Consider the following 18496-nt stretch of genomic DNA (forward strand, 5'->3'; position numbering starts at 1 on the left):
ATCTATTTTCTACCATTTATAGGAACAACAAAAGGAAATGAAGTAACAACAAAACAACCAACCCTAGAGTTTACAGTGAAGTTTATAATTTGTTCTCGCAAAAGTTTTGGTCAACAACCATCTGTGAGCAGTGCAGGACATAATACTCTCTTAATTTTTTTTCTTCTATAAACCATTACCATTTATGTGCAAACTCTTACAAACGTTTTGCACAAAACATCTGCTGAGCAAGTAGTATCCTGATATTTTTTAAATGCCTGTGAGTGGGCATATTCTGTTGTTGAAGATCACATTATAAAAAGGGGTTTCTCTGATGGAACCTTGGTGCGATTTCCTCCTAATCTCCAGGGTTCAGCTTGGATAAAAGTAGAGCTTCTGAGAGTTTTCCCCACAGGGTTGCTCATATGTGTTTGCTCACCCAGAGATGCCTTCGTGGTGATGCTAATCCAGGCAAGAGCGTATACTGAGTCCTTGCATTTTGCCAGAGATCATCCTGGGCAGTTAAAAAATAGAAAAAGAGTAATGGAATGACGGCAGATGAGTAGCTAGAGAATGGGAATACAGAGGAAAAGTGTTTTAACAGAGTGATGGAGAGGTTGCCAGGAGAGTGCAGTGCAAACTAAAATTTGTTACCAGGGGGTGAAGCGGGGCAAGGGGATTCTGGCTGCAGGGAATGACTCAGTAGATGTAATGCGTTATCCGGGCACGGTGAAAAGTTCAGTATGAAGGGCTGAGAGCCCAGCACGGTGGTGAGAAGTTAGGTTGGATCAGTAGGTAAGGGCCAAATCGTATGACTTGTGATGCGGCCACAGGGAGCCACTGAAGGCCTCACTTACCAGAAACAGCTATAGACTGAGATCCTATGAGTCAAGAGACGATTGACCTTTCTTCATCCAGGTCTGTGCAGTGTGTTCATGCAGACACAAAGTTTATATGTCCCCAGGATTCCTCCCCTAAGCAGGGCTGTCCTGGGACATGCATATTTCATCCCAGAGTGTTTGAAGGTCACCCCTCAACCCCACCCTAGAACAACTTCCAATACACGAAGGTTTTCTTATAGTGGCCTCACACCATTTTTGAGGAGAAAAGAAAATCGTAGGCTAGTAACTGCCTTGCAAAGTAGCACTAAGCAGCCACACGTGCAGGCTCAGAACGCTGGGCTGACGGTGAACTGCCCTCCAGCCCTGGGGGGTTCATGGCATGCTCCTGTGGGGAATGTGGTCCCCTCAGGCAAGACCTAATGGGTCTATTCAGTGAGTAGAGATAATATATGCTGCTTACAGGAATGGAGAGGGTGATAAAACCCAGGTTACATCCGAAAGTGTGCTTTAAAAAATAACCACTAGGTGTACCTCAAGGTCACAAGGTCAAGAATGAAAGGCCAAGTTCCATCCCTCTGTCACCCCTGTCCCTTCAGTTCACTCTCCCTGCTCTCTCCTGAGCAGACACTCTTGGTTCCTTGAATCTGTCCTTGGGCCAGTGGTTCTTAGCTATTTTGGAACAAGAGCTCTTAATGTCAGTAGAGCTGCTTCACTTGCAGACAACACAGGCCCCGTCAGGATGGGCAAAGTCCCTGGCTCGCCTCACATGCCGTCCTGCTGCAGGGCAGCCCTGGGTGGCAGATCCCTAGCCAGGAATGTCATCAAGGACCCGGTTTCTTTCCATCCTTTTGTTACCGACCAGGGTTCTTGGCCTTCCTTGATCAATAGAAATTGGTCAGAGGCCAGACAAGAAATTCAGGCAAGGTTTATTGGGGCCCCTGCTGCAGCCGGGGTGGGGAGTGAGAACAAACAACAGGTTCCCTTGCTTGCTGGATCCGTGACCTGGTTCCTTATATGGAGAGAAGGTAGGGGTGTGTCCAGGCGTCGGGCTGGAGGCGTGGCTTAGGTGGTCTGCCCGCCCCTTTGGTGGTGTTGGGTGCAGGGAGCACGCGCAGGACCCTGCTTTTGCTCTCGGCTTTTCAGAATTGGCAGTTGGGTTTTTTGGTCTTTTTGTATTTTGTTGTCCGAAATTTGCCCCGACTGCACATGCGTGCAGTTATTTTTAGTCCCATATGGTTTCTTTGTATTTTGTTGCTCAGAGAGGTGTGTCCAGGTGCAAGCACTGCAGCCAAGGGTCCCAGGTCCCAGCCTTTCTCACTTTCCCTTTGCACCAACGCTTTATACTCACTCTGCCCCAAACCCTGTCGTGATCACAGGGAGGTCACCCCATGTGCAACTTCGTTCTCAACCAATGGGAAACAGAGTTTTTTCCAGATAACCAGTTAACAAGCGCCTCTTTTCCTTGATGGGACCATCCTGAGCCAGTCCTACAGTCAGGAAAATGCCGTGGTGGATGGGTTTAGTCTTGGATCAACAGGATCCATCCATGTGGGAAGCTGGGGTGTCGCTCAGTAGGGGAGGGAAGAAATGGGTGTCGGGCTAACAATGGCACGTCTCCTTCAGGCCTCTGATAATCTGATGGAAGCCATGCCCCGTCTCCCTGCCTGTCAGTTCTGCATTAGATTTTTAGGGGATTCAACAACCCCCTGAAGGCTGTTATTCTTTTTTTTTAATTTTTATTTTATACTGGAGTACAGTTGATTTACAATGTTGTGTTAGTTTCAGGTGTACAACGAAGTGATCCAGTTATACATGTACATGTATGTATTCTTTTTCAGATTCTTTTCCCATTTAGGTTATTACAGAGTATTGAGTAAAGCTCCCTGTGCTCTAGAGTAGGTCCTTGTTGGTTATCTATTTTATATATAGTAGTGTGTATTTGTTAATCCCAAACTCCTAATTTATCCCTCCCCCCAACCTTTCCCCTTTGGTAACCGTAAGTTTGTTTTCTGTGTCTGTGGATCTATTTCCGTTTTGTAAATAAGTTCATTTGTGTCCGTTTTTTAGATTCCACATATAAGTGATGTGATATATATCATATTTGTCTTTCTCTTTCTGACTTATTTCACTGAGTATGATCATCTCTAGGTCCATCCATGTTGCTGCAAATAGCGTTATTTCATTTTTTATGGCTGAGTAATATTCCATTGTATATATACAAACCACATCTTCTTTATCCATTCATCTGTCGATGGATGTTATTCTTTATCTTAGAAAAATAGCATCGCTTCCCAGAGGCCGAGATGCACATACCCTGAGATTTCAGCATTCTCCTGTATTCACTCAGGAAGTACAGGGATCAAACCCTGGAGATTGATCATGGTTTTTAGTTGCTATTTCATAATCTTTATGGATGACCCAAAGAGAGTCCAGGTAATAATATATGAAGAATTAATTTCAAACTTTCAATGCATTCTTTAAAAAATTCATAATCCAAAGGGGTTTTCTTCCCGTTGGGAAAGAAAAGGGAAACATGTTTCCCTCTCCCACACCCTGTATACTTTTCTTTTTCACCACAGCTTTCACATGCTATCCCAACATCAGTTGCCATGAATCCTTCCACAGACTGCTGGGTACCAAGACTAAGGTAATCCAGCCAGACCTGTCAGGACAGCCTCACCTTGTGAGATCCAGGGGAATCTTTTCAGTGAGGGCTCTTCTTCAAACTGGAAAGCGTGAGTCAGCAATGATGTAGACAATCATCTTATTTTGACATTTTGAAAGCGATGGTTTGCCAGAAATCCTGGCTAGGCTTAGCACCTCTCCTACCTGGAAGAAGACAGGGCCTCACAGGGGGTGCCCTTTGGTGCCATCTATCCAAGTGCTTATTGGTTTCCAGAAAACCCTGCTTTAAAAGTAGTGAATGAAGGCCTGGCGACATCTGTGTTGGAGCTGCCTCGACCCCGTCTGCACCGTGAAGACACTTCTTTAAAGATGAGGCCCAGAGTGGCCTTGAGGCTTTGCCTGGTCGCACCTGGGCCGCCCGCCAGGTGGAGGTGGAGTCACGCCTCCTGTCGCCTGGGCCCCCATCTGGACAGCCTTCAAATGGCACAAGAGAGCTGCAGGTGAAGCTCCCCTTTCCGTTTACCTTAACGCTCAACAGTCAACCCCAAAATAGGAGGCCGCTGTGCCTCCTAATAGCTCCTGCCTGGGCCACGTGGAACGTCCCTGCAGGCGTGGCCTCAACGGAGCACGACCGCACACGTGCCGTCTTCTCGCGGCCGAGTTGAGCCCACTGTTTACAGCGACCTTCTGCGGAGGACGAGGGGGTTCAGTGCTTTCTGGACGATGCACACGTTTTTCAAGAGAGGTTTTAGGTATTTAGCCCAGCTGCTTGGCCACGGGAAACAAAGTTGCAAGTACCCAGAGGGGATTCTGGAAAAGGCAGTGTCAGCTCCAACTCCAAAGCAGCTCCGCCAGGTAGTGGAGACCTGTCCCCCGGTAGTGAGTGAGGGGGGCCCAGCCGAGACCCGGAGCGGGGCCGGCGGCCTCAGCCCGCAGGCAGGCCTGTCCCCACAGGGTCACACGGCTCGGACGCCACCTGTGCCCCGAGCGTGGAGATGCTGGGCTCCAGCACCTGCACAGGGCTGGGGACAGACCGGGGCTCACCCCGCGCTCACCCCGCTCTCCTCCGTCCCCAGTCGCTGCAGCTCCGCACTGCATCCCACGTGGAACACAGTCAACCGAAAGGGGGCGCAGCTCGTGGCTTTTCCTGAGTCTCCCCAGGACTTGTTGCCACTGTCCCCTCCTCCGCGGGGGTGCGGTGAAGGAGGACTCGAGGAGATTCTCCCGCGTGCTGGCGGTGGCCCCGCTGGAGTGCAGGGGACTCAGGACCACGAGCGCATCCCCCTTCGTGACGTCTCCTTTACATGCCCCACCTGGTTCCAGAACGGGCTTTAGGCACCTCAAGACCGTGAATCAAGTGTTGTTATTTAAAAACCGATTTCTCGAAGTCCTCCAGCTGTCTCCACGGGCTGGGCTGAACAAGGAGTGACTCGCCCGTGGCCTGAAGTCCTGTAAACACACACCTGAGGCTTAGACTGCAGGGCGTCCTCGGTCGTTCGTATCGGGAGAGTTTACTGTCCTTCCCACGGATCAGCAGGGAGGCAGCGGCCGTGGCCCTGCGTCCACTGCACCCTCGCCCTCCCGGGAGCCCTCCCTCCCCGGCGCACCTGCCTGCGATGCCCGAGAACAGAGGGCAGGCCGCACCTCAACCCTTACTGTCTTTAATTAGCGTTTAGGAGGTTAATCGGTAGAGAAGCTCATCTTTCTTTAATTACTTCAAGAACTGAGTAGGGGGACCTCTTGGCCAGCTCTGAATTATTGTTTGGATGCTGATTTGAAATTGGTGAAGTCAGGTGTTTATTGCCCAGACCCAGACCCTGTGCGTACTGGAGGGGATGCTAGGAAAAGAGGGGCAATGGTAGGGGAAAGTTATTCTATTGTCATTAATTTGCAGCTTCATGGGCCTACTAGAAAGTTTGCTACTTTCAAACAAAATAACTGTCATGAGAGATACCAGTGGTTTCAAATGTGCTTCAAATCTTCTTAAGCTTTAATAGGCAAATTTTATTTTTCATTTAAGGGCAAGTTCACATTCAAGGAATTTAATTGATTTTAAAAATACTGTTAAGTCCTTATCCCCACGTCTTGACCTTCATATATTGGCTACTTTGTCACGTTTAATTTTGGCACGTTTAATTTTCGGTATTTTACATGACACAGCTGCCAGCTATTCCCTCGGGAAATTAAGACTCCAGCCCAACAGGCTTCACTGTTCAAAACCCACCCTTGCTACGTGGCTTCGTTTCCCAGGGCTTCTCTCCCGCACCCTGCGCTACATCAGTCCATCCTCCAGTTGTTACCTGTAACCATCAAACGCCTCAGGAATCACTGCTGCCTTTTTATAAACATTCTTTCCACCCTCCCGAGCTCTCTTGCCTTCCCTCCTTCATCACATTCGCATACTGTCCTACAAAAAGGGAAAACTGAAGCATATTTTAAAAATTTAAGAGTTTATTTGAGCAAAAAGCAATTCAAGTTGGGCAGCAGCGAACCAGAAGCGGAGCTGGGGAGAGACTTGTACCCGGAGGAGGGGAGGCAAAGCAAGGAGATTGTTGACTGGCCGTCGCTTCAAGCCCAGTCGGCTGTTCGTGATCATTTGTCCTGAGATTTCAATTCCTAAACTTAGGGGAAAGTGGGATGAAGGTAAAGCAGGGGACGGTGTAGAGAGAGGAGAGGATTCTCCTGTGACTGGTGCAGGGGCTGCTCTGAGTGAACTGGGGGAGGGAGCCACCTGGGAGGCAGAGAGAAAGCAGTGCAAAGACCCTGGGGTGGGAAGCTATCCAGTGTGTTCCAGGAATGGCCAGAAGGCCATGCGGCTGGAGGGAGGGAGGGGAGGGCTGGTGGGAAGCTGGGTTTGAGAGGAAGCCTGGGTCCCTTAGCGTATGATTTTGAGTAGGTAAGAGGCCAGTCCAATGGGTGGAAACAGAACTTTAACAGAACTTTCTGCTCGTAAAGCTGCATCTTCCTGATTAGCGTGGTGCTTCACCGCTGTGGTCCCGTTCGGGCTTATCCTTTCCCCAGATGGCCCATCAGTAAACGCACTGAGCCCGGACCATTCCTGACTCGTTCCATTACACCTGGGGCTTTTCAACCCACCCGCGCGGCCGATCCCCGAGGCCTCTCTGGGTCAGCCAGGTGCCCCTGCTAATTTATCTGTTCCTAACAGCCCCATGACTCTGACCTGACCTCTCCATGGGCTCTCCGACTGGGCCACGGAGCTCAGCTCCGTTCGAGAGGCGCCTCCTACCTCACTGCAAGTCCTGGGATGCGGGAATGGTTTCCATATGTGCTGGGGCTGTCATTCAAACTCGACTTTGCCTGCTCGCTAATGAGGTCAGACGGCTCTGCGGAGGTGGCCGGCCTCTCTCTGGGGCAGTGCCGGCAGGAGCTGGAGGAGGGCCTCCCACCCCTCTAACGCAGCTCCGAGATGTACCCTTCTCCCAACTGCTTAGAAAGGATAACTGCAGACAAACACGAAACAGGAGCGAATGCGTAAAACTGAGAAGGATTTTTTTTTTTCATTTAAACTTTTTATTTGGAGAGAATTGCAGCTTCACATGCAGTTATAAGAAATAGAGAGAAATCCCATGTACTCTTTAGTTCCCCCCAATACTAACATCTTGCAAAACTGGAGAACGGTTTCACAAGCAGGAAATTGACACGGATGCAGTCAGGGTACAGAACATATCCGTCGCCACAAGGTTTCTCATGTCGTCTTTTTATAGCGGCATCTACTGTCTATCCTCTGCTTAGCTCTGGGTAACTGTTAATCTGTTCTCTATGTCTATAATTTTGTCGTTAATCTGTTCTCTATTTCTATAATTTTGTTGTTTCAAGAATGTCATGTAAATGCATCATACAGTATGTAACCTTCTGGCAGTGACCTTTGTTCACACAGCATAGTTCTCTGGAGATTGATTCGCCTTGTTACGTGTATCAGTACTTTCTTCCTCTTAGTTGCCGAGTAGTATGTCATGTACCAAGCTTTGTTAAACCATTCACCTGTTGAAGGATATCTGGGTTTCCAGTTTGGGGCTATTATGAATAAAGCTCTTATAGGCATGTGTGTACAGGTTTTTGCATGAACACTAAGTCTTTTCTCTGGGATAAATGTTCAGGAGTGCAATTGCTGGGTTTATGGTAGTTGCATATTTAGGGTTTTTTTTTTTTTTTCCTTTAAAAAAAATAACATCATTTATTTAGGTCACAATTCTGTGGATTGGCAACTTGGGCTGCATGTTAGCCCAGGCTAATCTGATCTTTTATTTTTTGGAGATACAATTCAAATACATAAACTTCACCTCTTAAAGTGTAAATTCAGTGGTTTTAGTATATTCAGAAGGATGTGGTATGTTTGGTGTTTTTAAGGAACTAGTGGTCAGACCACTTTACATCCCCACCAGTAATGTCTGAGTGATCCAGTTTTCCAGATCCTTGCAGGCATCTGGTATTGTCACTATTTTTCTTTTTTATGTTAACCATTGTGATAGTTGTGTAATAATAGCTCATTGTGGTTTTAATTTGTATCAACTGATATGATCATGTGATTTTCTTCCTTATTTTATCTGTACTATCAACTGTTGAGAGGAATATTGACTGATTCACCTATAATTGTGAATTTATTTCTTTCAGTTGTATCAGTTTTGGCTTCACACATTTTGCAGCTCTGTTGCTTGGTGCATAGACATTTAGGATTGCTGTGTGTTCTGGGTAGATTGACCTTTTTGTTATTACATAATGTGTTTCACTGTCTGGTAATTTTTCTTTGCTCTGAAGTCTACTTTATCTGATGTTAATATAGTTACTCCCGCTTTCCTTTGCTTAATGTTCATGTGATATATCTTTTTCCATCCTTTTATTTTCTGTCTTCCTATAGCAATATATTTGAAGTGAGTTTCTTGTAGACAGCATATCATATTGCTGGGTCATGTTTTGTGATCCACTCTCCCAGGCTGTGTCTTTTAATTGGTATATTTAAAGCATTTATATTTAATGTATTATTAATATGTTGGGACTTAGTTTACCATTTTATCTTTTGTTTTCTGTTTGTTCTGTTTTTCATTTCTCTGTTTTCTTTTTTCTTCCTTTTCGTGTGTTATGTGCACATTTTTTAGGATTCCGTTTTTACTTATCTGTTGTGTTTTTTAGTGTGTCTTACAGCATAGCTTTTTTACTGGTTGTTCTAGGCATTATATTATATATACATAACTAATCCCAGTGTACTGGTGCTGTCATATTACCAATTTGAGTGAAATACAGAAACCTTACCTCCTGTTATAGCTCTTAACCCACCCACATTTATAATTTTCTTAAATATTTTCTCTACACATATTTAGACCCACGTCAGAAAGTATGTAATTTTTGCTTTAACTAGTCAGACTTAATTTGGAGAATTCAAGAGGAAAGGGAAAGCCCATTGTATTTACCCATAGTTTCGCTTACCATGTTCTTTCTTCTTTCCTGATGTTCCAAAAACTCCTTCTTTTATTATTCCCTTTTTGTTCTTAGAACTTCCTTTAGAAATTCTCACAGGGTGGTTTTGATGGTGACAGACTCTCTTAGTTTTCTTTCCATCTGAGAATGTCTTGATGTCTTCTTCATTCCTGAGAGAGATTTTTCACTGAGTTGACAGTTTTCTTTCAGCACTTGAAAAATATTATGCCACTTCTGGCCTCAGTAATTTCTGATGAGAAATCCATTGTTGTTCAGATTGGTTTTCCACTATAGGTACAGTGTCATTTCTTTTTGGCTGCTTTTAAGATCTTTCCTTTGTCTTTAGTTTTTGGAAGTTTAATTACAATCTGTCTTGGCCTGGATTTATCCTAGTTAGGATTCATGTGGCTTCTTGAATCTGTAGGATTAGCTCTCTCACCAGATTTGGGAAGTTTTCACCCTTTAGTACTTGGAGTGCTTTTTCAGCCCCATCCTCTTTCTCCTCTCCTTCTGGGACTCTGAAAACATGAATGTTATATTGCCTGTTATATTCCCACAGGTCCCTGAGACTCTGCTAATTTTTCCTTCAGGCTGTTTTGTTTCTGTTACTCAGATTGGATCATTGCTACTGTTCTGTCTTCCAGTTACTGATTATTTCCTTTGTCCCCTCTACCCTGCCATCAAGACAGCCCATCCACTAAGCTTTTAATTTCAGTTATTGTATTTTAGAGTTCCAAAATTTACAACTGGTTCTTCTTATTTATACCTTCTGTTTCTTTGCTGAGCCTTTCTTCTTTTTTTTCCATTTGCTTTTAGCATGTTCGTAATTGCTCACTGAAGCATTTTTATCGTGGCTGTTTTTAAAGTCTTGGCCAGATTATTCCACCAAGTCTGTTATCTTGATGTTGGCGTCTATTGATTTTTCTTTACATTCAGGTTTAGGTCTTCTTGGTTCTTGGTATAACAGCTTTCAAATAAAACCTGGACATTTGGGTATTATGTTATGTGACTCTGGATTTTACGGCAGGCTCTCTCCTGCTAGGTAGAGGCAATCCAGATCCCCTACTTGGTCTGTGCTGATGCCTGCAGAGTGGGGGTGAGAATTCCTGCTCTTCACGTGGTCTCCACTGACACTGCAGGGGGTGGGGAAGGGTCAGAGGTATGGGTGTGGCCTTGTCCCTACTGAGTAAGGCTGAAAGTCCTGATTCTCCATTAGGCCTCTTCTGATACCACCCCAGTGAGGAGAGGAAGGACAGAAGTCCATTCTCCCCTTGCATCTCCTGACATCTCTGCTGATACCACAGGGTACCAGAGACCTCATTATCAGCTGGCAGGGATGAAAGTCCCAGGTTCCTATTTGGCCTCCTCTGTCACCACCCCAGTAGGGGCTCTGGGGCACCATGTAGCAGCCTTGTGAGGGTGAACATCTAGGCTCCCCACTTGGTCTTTGCTGGCATGGATGGGAGTGGAGCCACAGTTTTTTCTGGGGTATTGGGCTGGAGTAGAGTGATTATGGTCTATTTTTGTCTTACGAGGCTGCCGCTTTCCTGCTCCTTTGGCTGAAGAGAAGAGGGCTTTCTTCCTGGGCTTTTTTGGCTGCGCCCCTGGGCATTTCTGGGTTGCCAGGCTCTTCCGCTCCAAGTCTGGAATCTACGAGCCAGAAGAAAACTCGCGTTTCTCATGCTCCAAGGTTCATAGCTGGTCTTCCTTCCTATCTCCACCTTTCCAGTTCTCCATCTTCACCTTTATATTTGTTTTACATGTAGAGTCCAGGGTTGTCAGCTGTACTTAACAGGAGGAAGACAGAACATACATCTACTCCATCTTGGAAGCAGAAGTCTCTCCGGACAGGAATTTTTTTTTAAGTTTTTTTTTTAACCTTTTACAAGTATATAGATTATAGTAATGCAGTTCTAATTTTCAGGAGAAGCCGTTTTGCCAGTTTTACCTAAGTTGCTGTTTCAGGTGAAAGGACAGTGTAGTTGCTGGCTGCTAGCTTCTATTCTTTTTTTTTTTTTGGACTTTCCTCCTAACCTCACCGCTCACTGGTTTACTTACATTACCACATCACTAGCAGGCACAGTGGAAAAGGATTACGTGTATCTATCTTTGCTTTTGGATCTTTTCAGTGTCCCCTGCCTCTCTTTTTGTTAAAGTCTTCCTGGGCAGTCCTATCAATCAGCGCAGTTACCTCATACACACCACCTGTGTTCTGAGCCAGGGATGGTTGTCAACAGACAGATCCCACCTATTTTTGAGGCTGCAGATCTGCTGCTTCCCCTGTCAGAGTCACTGCCTAGTCTGGTGCTACCACTCCTTGGTCTTCTTTTTTGCCAGGAAATCACCCAGTCCACACTGTACGAGAATGAGATTTCTTCCAACACCCAGAATGGTCCCCTTACCCCACTTTCCAAAGCCTTGTCTAGAAGAGAAGAAAATCACTGTGCTAAGACAGGGCTTTCATCCCTCCAGTTCCCAGTTTTGATAGAGGAGACTTGAGGCCAGGGAGGACTACAGGAATCTACCTTTTTATTTTGGGAATGGAATTTGTATTAAATTCGTTAACCTTGAATGCTATCCTGTCCTCAGCCAGACTGTCCTCCAACTGTTCCACGCAATCTGAATTCTTTTCTTAACTAAATACAACGTCCTGTCTCTGTAAAGGCCACGGAGCTGTTTTAATTCTTGCTCACAGCGTTGTCCAGAATTTGGAGGGGGCTTCCCTCCTCTCGAAGAGAATTAGGATGATGTCCCTATTCTGTCATTTTTAAAGAAGAATTTCTCCGGTAAAGAGGAATTTTCTCAGCTACTGTTGGGAGACTGCTGTCCTGAGCTCAGTGCTGGGCAGTGTGGACAGACACAGACACACGGGGCAGGATCCACTGATGGAGACACACAGGGATAAGACAGTGAGTCACGGTCCAAAGCAGCAGTGCAGAGCACAAGTGCGGTTTCGTGTGTGTAACCACGTGCCCTGTTCTCAGCCAGGGCGGACACTGTGAAAACGCAGAGAAGGCATAAGACCTGGTCCCTGTCTGAGGACGAGTCCTCCAGAGGGACACGCAGAGCTGTGTTGGTGTTTCTGGGAATCTCCGCTCACAGGGACTCCTCCCCGCCTGTTCTCCGTGGTTCCTGAAGGTTCAGGGGCCCAGGATGGCATCTCCGGTATGGGCCCCCCCCATCAATACCTCAGAGGCAACTCAGGGGGAGAATAATTTACTACCATCTAATAGAATAGAATTTATGAAGGGCTCCTACCTCCAGGGTAGAACACCTATCTTATTGGAATCTTAGGCTGGAAAACCTATTCTGATTTGTTTTATTCTTGCTATTTTCCCTCATTACATAACTAAGGCGAGGGTTTTTTTTTTTTTTTTCTCATCCTACAAAGGCCTGGGCAGGTCTGGAATATGATTGAGCCCAAAGTTTCTCATTTCCTAATGTTCAGATTATAATGAGTAACGTAAGTTACCAACTGAGGCTATGAAGTCTCATTCCCTAGGGATCTTTTTCTTTTTTTTTAAAGGACTTCCTTTATTTTTGTTATTTATTTATTTATTTATTTTTGGCTGTGTTGGGTCTTCGTTTCTGTGTGAGGGCTTTCTCTAGTTGCGGCAAGCGGGGGCCACTCTTCATCGCGGTGCGCAGGCCTCTCACTATAGCGGCCTTTCTTGTTGCGGAGCACAGGCTCCAGACGCACAGGCTCAGTAATTGTGGCTCACGGGCCCAGTTGCTCCATGGTATGGGGGATCTTCCCAGACCAGGGCTTGAACCCGTGTCCCCTGCATTGGCAGGCAGATTCTCAACCACTACACCACCAGGGAAGCCCCCTAGGGATCTTTAAAAGTGGGTTAGAGGGTCTTCCCTAGTGGCGCAGTGGTTGAGAATCCGCCTGCCAACGCAGGGGACACGGGTTCGAGCCCTGGTCCGGGAAGATCCCCCATACCATGGAGCAACTAAGCCCGTGCGCCACAACTACTGAGCCTGTGCTCTAGAGCCCGCGAGCCACAACTACTGAGCCCACGTGCCACAACTACTGAAGCCCACGCACCTAGAGCCCGTGCTCTGCAACAAGAGAAGCCACCGCAATGAGAAGCCCGTGCACCGCAACGAAGAGTAGCCCCCGCTCGCTGCAACTAGAGAAAGCCCGCACGCAGCAACGAAGACCCAACGCAGCCAAAAATAAAATAAATAAATTTATTTAAAAAAAAAAAGTGGGTTAGAATTTCAGCAGTCTGATAGCCTGGTAGGCGTCTGGCCCTACCTGAAGGAATGGGGACTTTGATTAGCTTTTATCTTGAGGAACCTGTCAGATTTATGTTTTGAAGACCATCCAGCAGTCATTTAACAATAAGTTTCTAAAAATACCTATTTGTTTTTGGCTGCTTTGTGGTGTCATCTGTGATTCCTACCAGCTGTAACTACTGACAAGACCAAAAAACAGATCTGTAATTATTTGCTCTATTCTCCATGTTCTGCTCTGTGCCCGTTACGCGTGTGTGATTTTAGCAGGAACAACCTCCTGACAGAAATGGGGACGTAAAAGTTTATTATTCTCGCGAATGACGCTTGCCAGCTCTCCGCTCCTCCCTGACGCTGCTCGTTCTTTGAGACAGGAGCGCACCAAACCACCTCCCTGGAGAGGCGCTGGCTTCTCAGCAGAGCCTGCCTTAAGGGGCTGCGTGAGATGGGCTTTCACCACTACCACTGGTGTTTACCTGCACCTTCCATATGGGGGGACAGGTCTCAGGCAGCATCCATGCCTAAGCTGGGATGGAAAAAGGTCAAAGCAAGCACTGAACTCCATCCCCACCATCGGAGAAATAAACCAAGAAGATGACATCGTTACCAACCATTCAGGTGACGGGAGGGAATTTACCTCCAATTCAGGACTGATTCCTTCTCCTTTTTAATTTTTATTTTTTAAAATTTTATTGAAGTATAGCTGATTTACAATGTTGTGTTAAATTCTGCTGAACAGCAAAGTGATTCAGTTACACATATATATACATTCTTTTTCATAGTCTTTTCCATCATGGTATATCACAGGATACTGAATGTAGTTCCCTGTGCTCTACAGTAGGACCTTGTTGTTTATCCATCCTATGTATAAGATTTACCGTTTTAAAGAGTACAGTTCAGTGGCGTTTAGTACCTTCATGATGTTGTGCAACCGTCACCCCTGTCTAGTTCCAGAACGTTTTCGTCTCCCCGAAAGGAAACCTCGGATGCTTCGAGCAGGCCCTGCACTCCCCGGGAACCAATGCTCGTTCTCTGTGTATTTGCCTGTTCCAGACATTTCATATGAATGGAACCGTGCAAGACGCAGCCTACGGCGTTGGCTTCTTTCACTCACCGTAAGGTTCTGAAGATTTTTCCGTGTTGTGCATGTGTCAGTACTTTGTTCCTTTCTGTGGCTGAATAATTTTCCATTGTATGGACAGACCACACTTTGTTTATCCATTCAGCAGTTGATGTCTGGATTGTTTTCGTCTTTTGGCTATTGTGAATAATGCTGCTCTAGATATTGGTGTACAAGTGTCTGAGTCCACTTTCAGTTCTTTTGGCTAATGTGACCTAGGGGTGGAATTGCTAGGTGAGACAGTAATTCCATGTTGAAGTTATTGAAGAACAGTGGCTGCACCATTTTACAGACCCACCAGTAACATGCTAGGGTTCCAGTTTCTCCACATCCTCTCCAATACCTGTTATTACCTGTTGTTGTTTCACTTACAGATATCCTAGTAGATGTTAAGTGCTATTTCTTTGTGGTATGGTTTTGACCTACATTTCCCTAATGACTAATGATGTTGAGTATCTTTTCATGTGCTTGTTGGCCATTGTGTTTCTTCTTCGGATAATGTATCCAAATCCTTTGCCTGTTTTTGATTTGGTTTGTCTGTCTTTTTGTTGTTGAGTTGTTGGGATTATTGATATATTCTGAATTCTAGACCCTTACCAGCTATATGATTTGTAAATACTTTCATTTTATGGTTATCTTTTCCCTTTTTAAAAAATTTTTATTGGAGTGTAGTTGATTTACAATGTTGTGTTAGTTACAGGTGTACAGCAAAGTGAATCAGTTGTACATATATACATATCCATTCGTTTTCAGATTCTTTTCCCATATAGGTTATTACAGAATATTGAGTAGAGTTCCCTGTGTCATACCAGTAAGTCCTTGTTAGTTACCTGTTTTATATATAGTAGTGTGTATATGTCAATCCTAAACTCCTAATTTATCACCTCCCCCCATGTTTCCCCTTTGGTAACCGTAAGTTTGATTTTGAGATCTGTGAGTCTGTTTCTGTTTTGTAAATAAGTTCATTTGTATCATTTTTATTAGATTCCATATATAAGTGATAGCATATGATATTTGTCTTTCTCTTATTTCACTTAGCATGGTAATCTCCAGGTCCATCCATGTTGCTGCAAATGGCATTATTTCGTTCTTTTTATGGCTGAGTATATTCCACTGTGTATATGTACCAATCTTTATCCCTTCCTCTGTCGATGGACATTTAGGTTGCTTCCATGTCTTGGCCACTGTAAACATTGCTGCAATGAACATTGGTGTGTATGCATCTTTTCGAATTATGGTTTTCTTCAGATATATGCCCAGGAGTGGGATTGCTGGATCAAGTGGTACTTCTATACTTAGTTTTTTAAGGAACCTCCATACTGCCCTCCATAATGGTTGTATAAATTTACATTCCCACTGGCAGTATAGGAGGGTTCCCTTTTCTCCACACCCTCTCCAGCATTTATTGCTTGTAGATTTTTTGATGAGGGCCATTCTGACCAGTGTGAGGTGAAATCTCATTGTGGTTTTGATTTGTATTTCCCTAATAATTAGCGATGTTGAGCATCTTTTCATGTGCATTTTGGACATCTGTCTGCCTTCTTTGGAGAAATGTCTGTTTAGGTGTTCTGCCCATTTTTCTTTTAACATCTTTATTGGAGTGTAATTGCTTTACCGCCCATTTTTTTTTTTTTTTTTTATAGCTACTTTATTTATTTATTTTATTTTATTTTATTTTTTTGGCTGTGTTGGGTCTTCGGTTCATGCGAGGGCTTTCTCTAGTTGAGGCAAGTGGGGGCCACTCTTCATTGCGGTGCGGGGACCGCTCTTCATCGCGGTGCGCGGGCCTTTCACTATCGCGGCCCCTCCCGTCGCGGGGCACAGGCTCCAGACGCGCAGGCTCAGTAGTTGTGGCTCACGGGCCCAGCTGCTCCGTGGCATGTGGGATCTTCCCAGACCAGGGCTCGAACCCGTGTCCCCTGCATTAGCAGGCAGATTCTCAACCACTGCGCCACCAGGGAAGCCCTACTGCCCATTTTTTGATTAGGTTGTTTGTTCACTTTCTTGATAATGTCTTGATTCACAAAGGTTGTTGATTTTTTCCTTTTGTTGCCTATGCTTTGAGTGTCATACTTAAGAAACATTGCCAAATTCAAGGTCGCAAACATTTACGTCATTTTAGCTCTTATATTTTGGGTCTTTGATCCATTTTGAGCTACTTTTTGTATGTGATTGCAGGTAAGGGGTCAACCTCATTCTTTTGAGTGTGGAAATCCAGTTACTCCAGACCCATATGCTGAACAGACTTTTCTCTCCTCATGAATGGTCTGGGTACCCTAGCCAAAAGTCAGCTGACCATAGACATATGGGTTTATTGCTAGACTCTTAACTACATTACAGTGATTTATGTGTATCCTGATGCCAGCACCACACTATTTTTATTACTGTAGTTTTATATTAAATCTTGAAATCAGGAAGTATAAGTCTTATAATTGTGTTGTTCTTTTTCCAGGATTGTTGTGGCTATCTGGGGTCCCTTGTAATTCCCTATGAATCATAGGATAAATATTTGTTTCTGCAAAAAAAAAAAGACTGTTGGAATCTCGCCTAATTGCTTTGGTTAGCACTTCTAGTAAATTCGTTGAGTAGAAGTGGTAAAAGCAGGCATCCTTGTCTTGTTCCTGATCATAGAGAGAGACAGTCAGAGAGAGAGAGCTTGCAGTCTGTCACCATTGAGTATGTCAGTTGTGGGTTTTTCATAAATGCTCTGTTATGTGGAGGAACTTCCCTTCCAGTCTTAGTTTGCTGAGTATTTTTATTATGAAAGGGTGTTGGATTTTGTCAAATGATTTTCCTGTGTTAATTTAGATGATCATTGATATTCTTCTTTCATTCTGTTAATGTGGTGTATTATATTAATTGCTTTTTGTATGTTGAATCACCCTTGCATTACTGGGATAAATCCCATTTGGTGAGGTTGTGTAATCCTTTCATTATACTGCTGAATTCAGTTTGTAGTATTTTGTCAAGAGTTCTTTTTTAAAACCCAAATCTCATTTCCCTGTGCTAATTTGTTCTTTTTTTTCTTTTCTTCTCATTAACCAGAATTAACCAAAGTAAATATTGTGTTTCTTCACTTTTTCCTATGTCTTTGTGAGTAGATGGCTTTCAAACCATATATAGATAATAGAATGCTATAAATGGTAAATGTTATTCTTATACCCCTTTCTAGCTTCAGCTTTTCCAACACTCGCAGGACATGGTACAAGAGTACAAGTGGAGGTATGTCTGAGTGTGTGGAAGTTGGAATAGCCATGTACCTTGATTAACGCACCTGGGTGAAGACCACAATGCCTCGTGATGCCCAGATTCTCTGGAGACGGTGGTAACACAGGGAAGAGGTAGCTGCCCTGTGTACCCCACCCCCCGCAACCCCAGCTCTGTCCTGCGCTGGGAGGGGACCTGCACTTGCGTGTGGACGTCCCAGTCCACACGTCCCGTGCTACAACCACCCTCTGGCCCCCCCCCACAGGCCTCGGAGTGTGGACCCCAGCTGTGTGGTCTACTTCTAGGGAGACGGAGCTAGCGAGGGGGTCAGGTTGGCCTTGGATGCCAGCTTGGGCATCACTGGGCAGGAACTTCTAAGGTCTCGCGTACTTGGGCTGGGGGCAGGTGTGGGCTCTTGGTGGACATGTCTCCTTGGCCCCATGTCCCCCTTCCCACGTGGGAGGAAGGGCTGCAGGACACAGCAGGGTCAAAGAGTGGTGCTGTCGTTGGCTAAAGCTGAGCAGGTTGGTGGACGTTCACTGTGCTTGTTTCTGTGTGTTTGATATTTCATTATAAAAAAGAGACCAGGATGAGTGGTTTCAGAGAGCCCTTCCCTTCTGTGGCTCTGTGAGGGTCTCACGAGCCCCATCGCTAGGAGGACCTTCTGGACCTGAAACGTCGGAGGGTCCAGGAGAGGCGGGGGCGGGGGGAGCGCCCAGTCTGTCCCCTCAGTTCCTGGGGCGATACGCCTTCATCTCACCAAGGTCCCAGCGGGGAGGGCCTCAGGCGGCCCCTCTCCCCCGGGCTCGGAGCCGCCCGCCTGGCAGTGCAGGTCACCCAGGGAGGGCGGCTGAGAGCAGCCGGCTCGGGAGCCGCGGGCGTCAGGCGGCCACACGAGGACAGCGCATCTGCTCATCCCTGCGGCTCAGAAGGCCCAGGGCGCTTAATGTGGCCCCTGCAAGGAAAGATGAGAGGGAAGGGAGAGGCGGCGTGAGGGGACAGAAAAAGCGTGTCCTCGGCAGCCATCAGACACCTTCCCACGGCAGGT

General features: G+C 45.7%; 1 protein-coding gene across 2 annotated transcripts in view; it reads left to right on the plus strand.

The window, feature by feature from the left end:
- The window catches only part of LOC118884388 (phospholipid-transporting ATPase IB), a 545038-nt gene that overhangs the window by 509071 nt on the left and 17471 nt on the right, over positions 1-18496 (plus strand). The window lies entirely within an intron of this gene.

This window comes from Balaenoptera musculus, chromosome 18 (genome assembly GCF_009873245.2).
Source record: "Balaenoptera musculus isolate JJ_BM4_2016_0621 chromosome 18, mBalMus1.pri.v3, whole genome shotgun sequence".
Taxonomy (NCBI): Eukaryota; Metazoa; Chordata; class Mammalia; order Artiodactyla; family Balaenopteridae; genus Balaenoptera; species Balaenoptera musculus.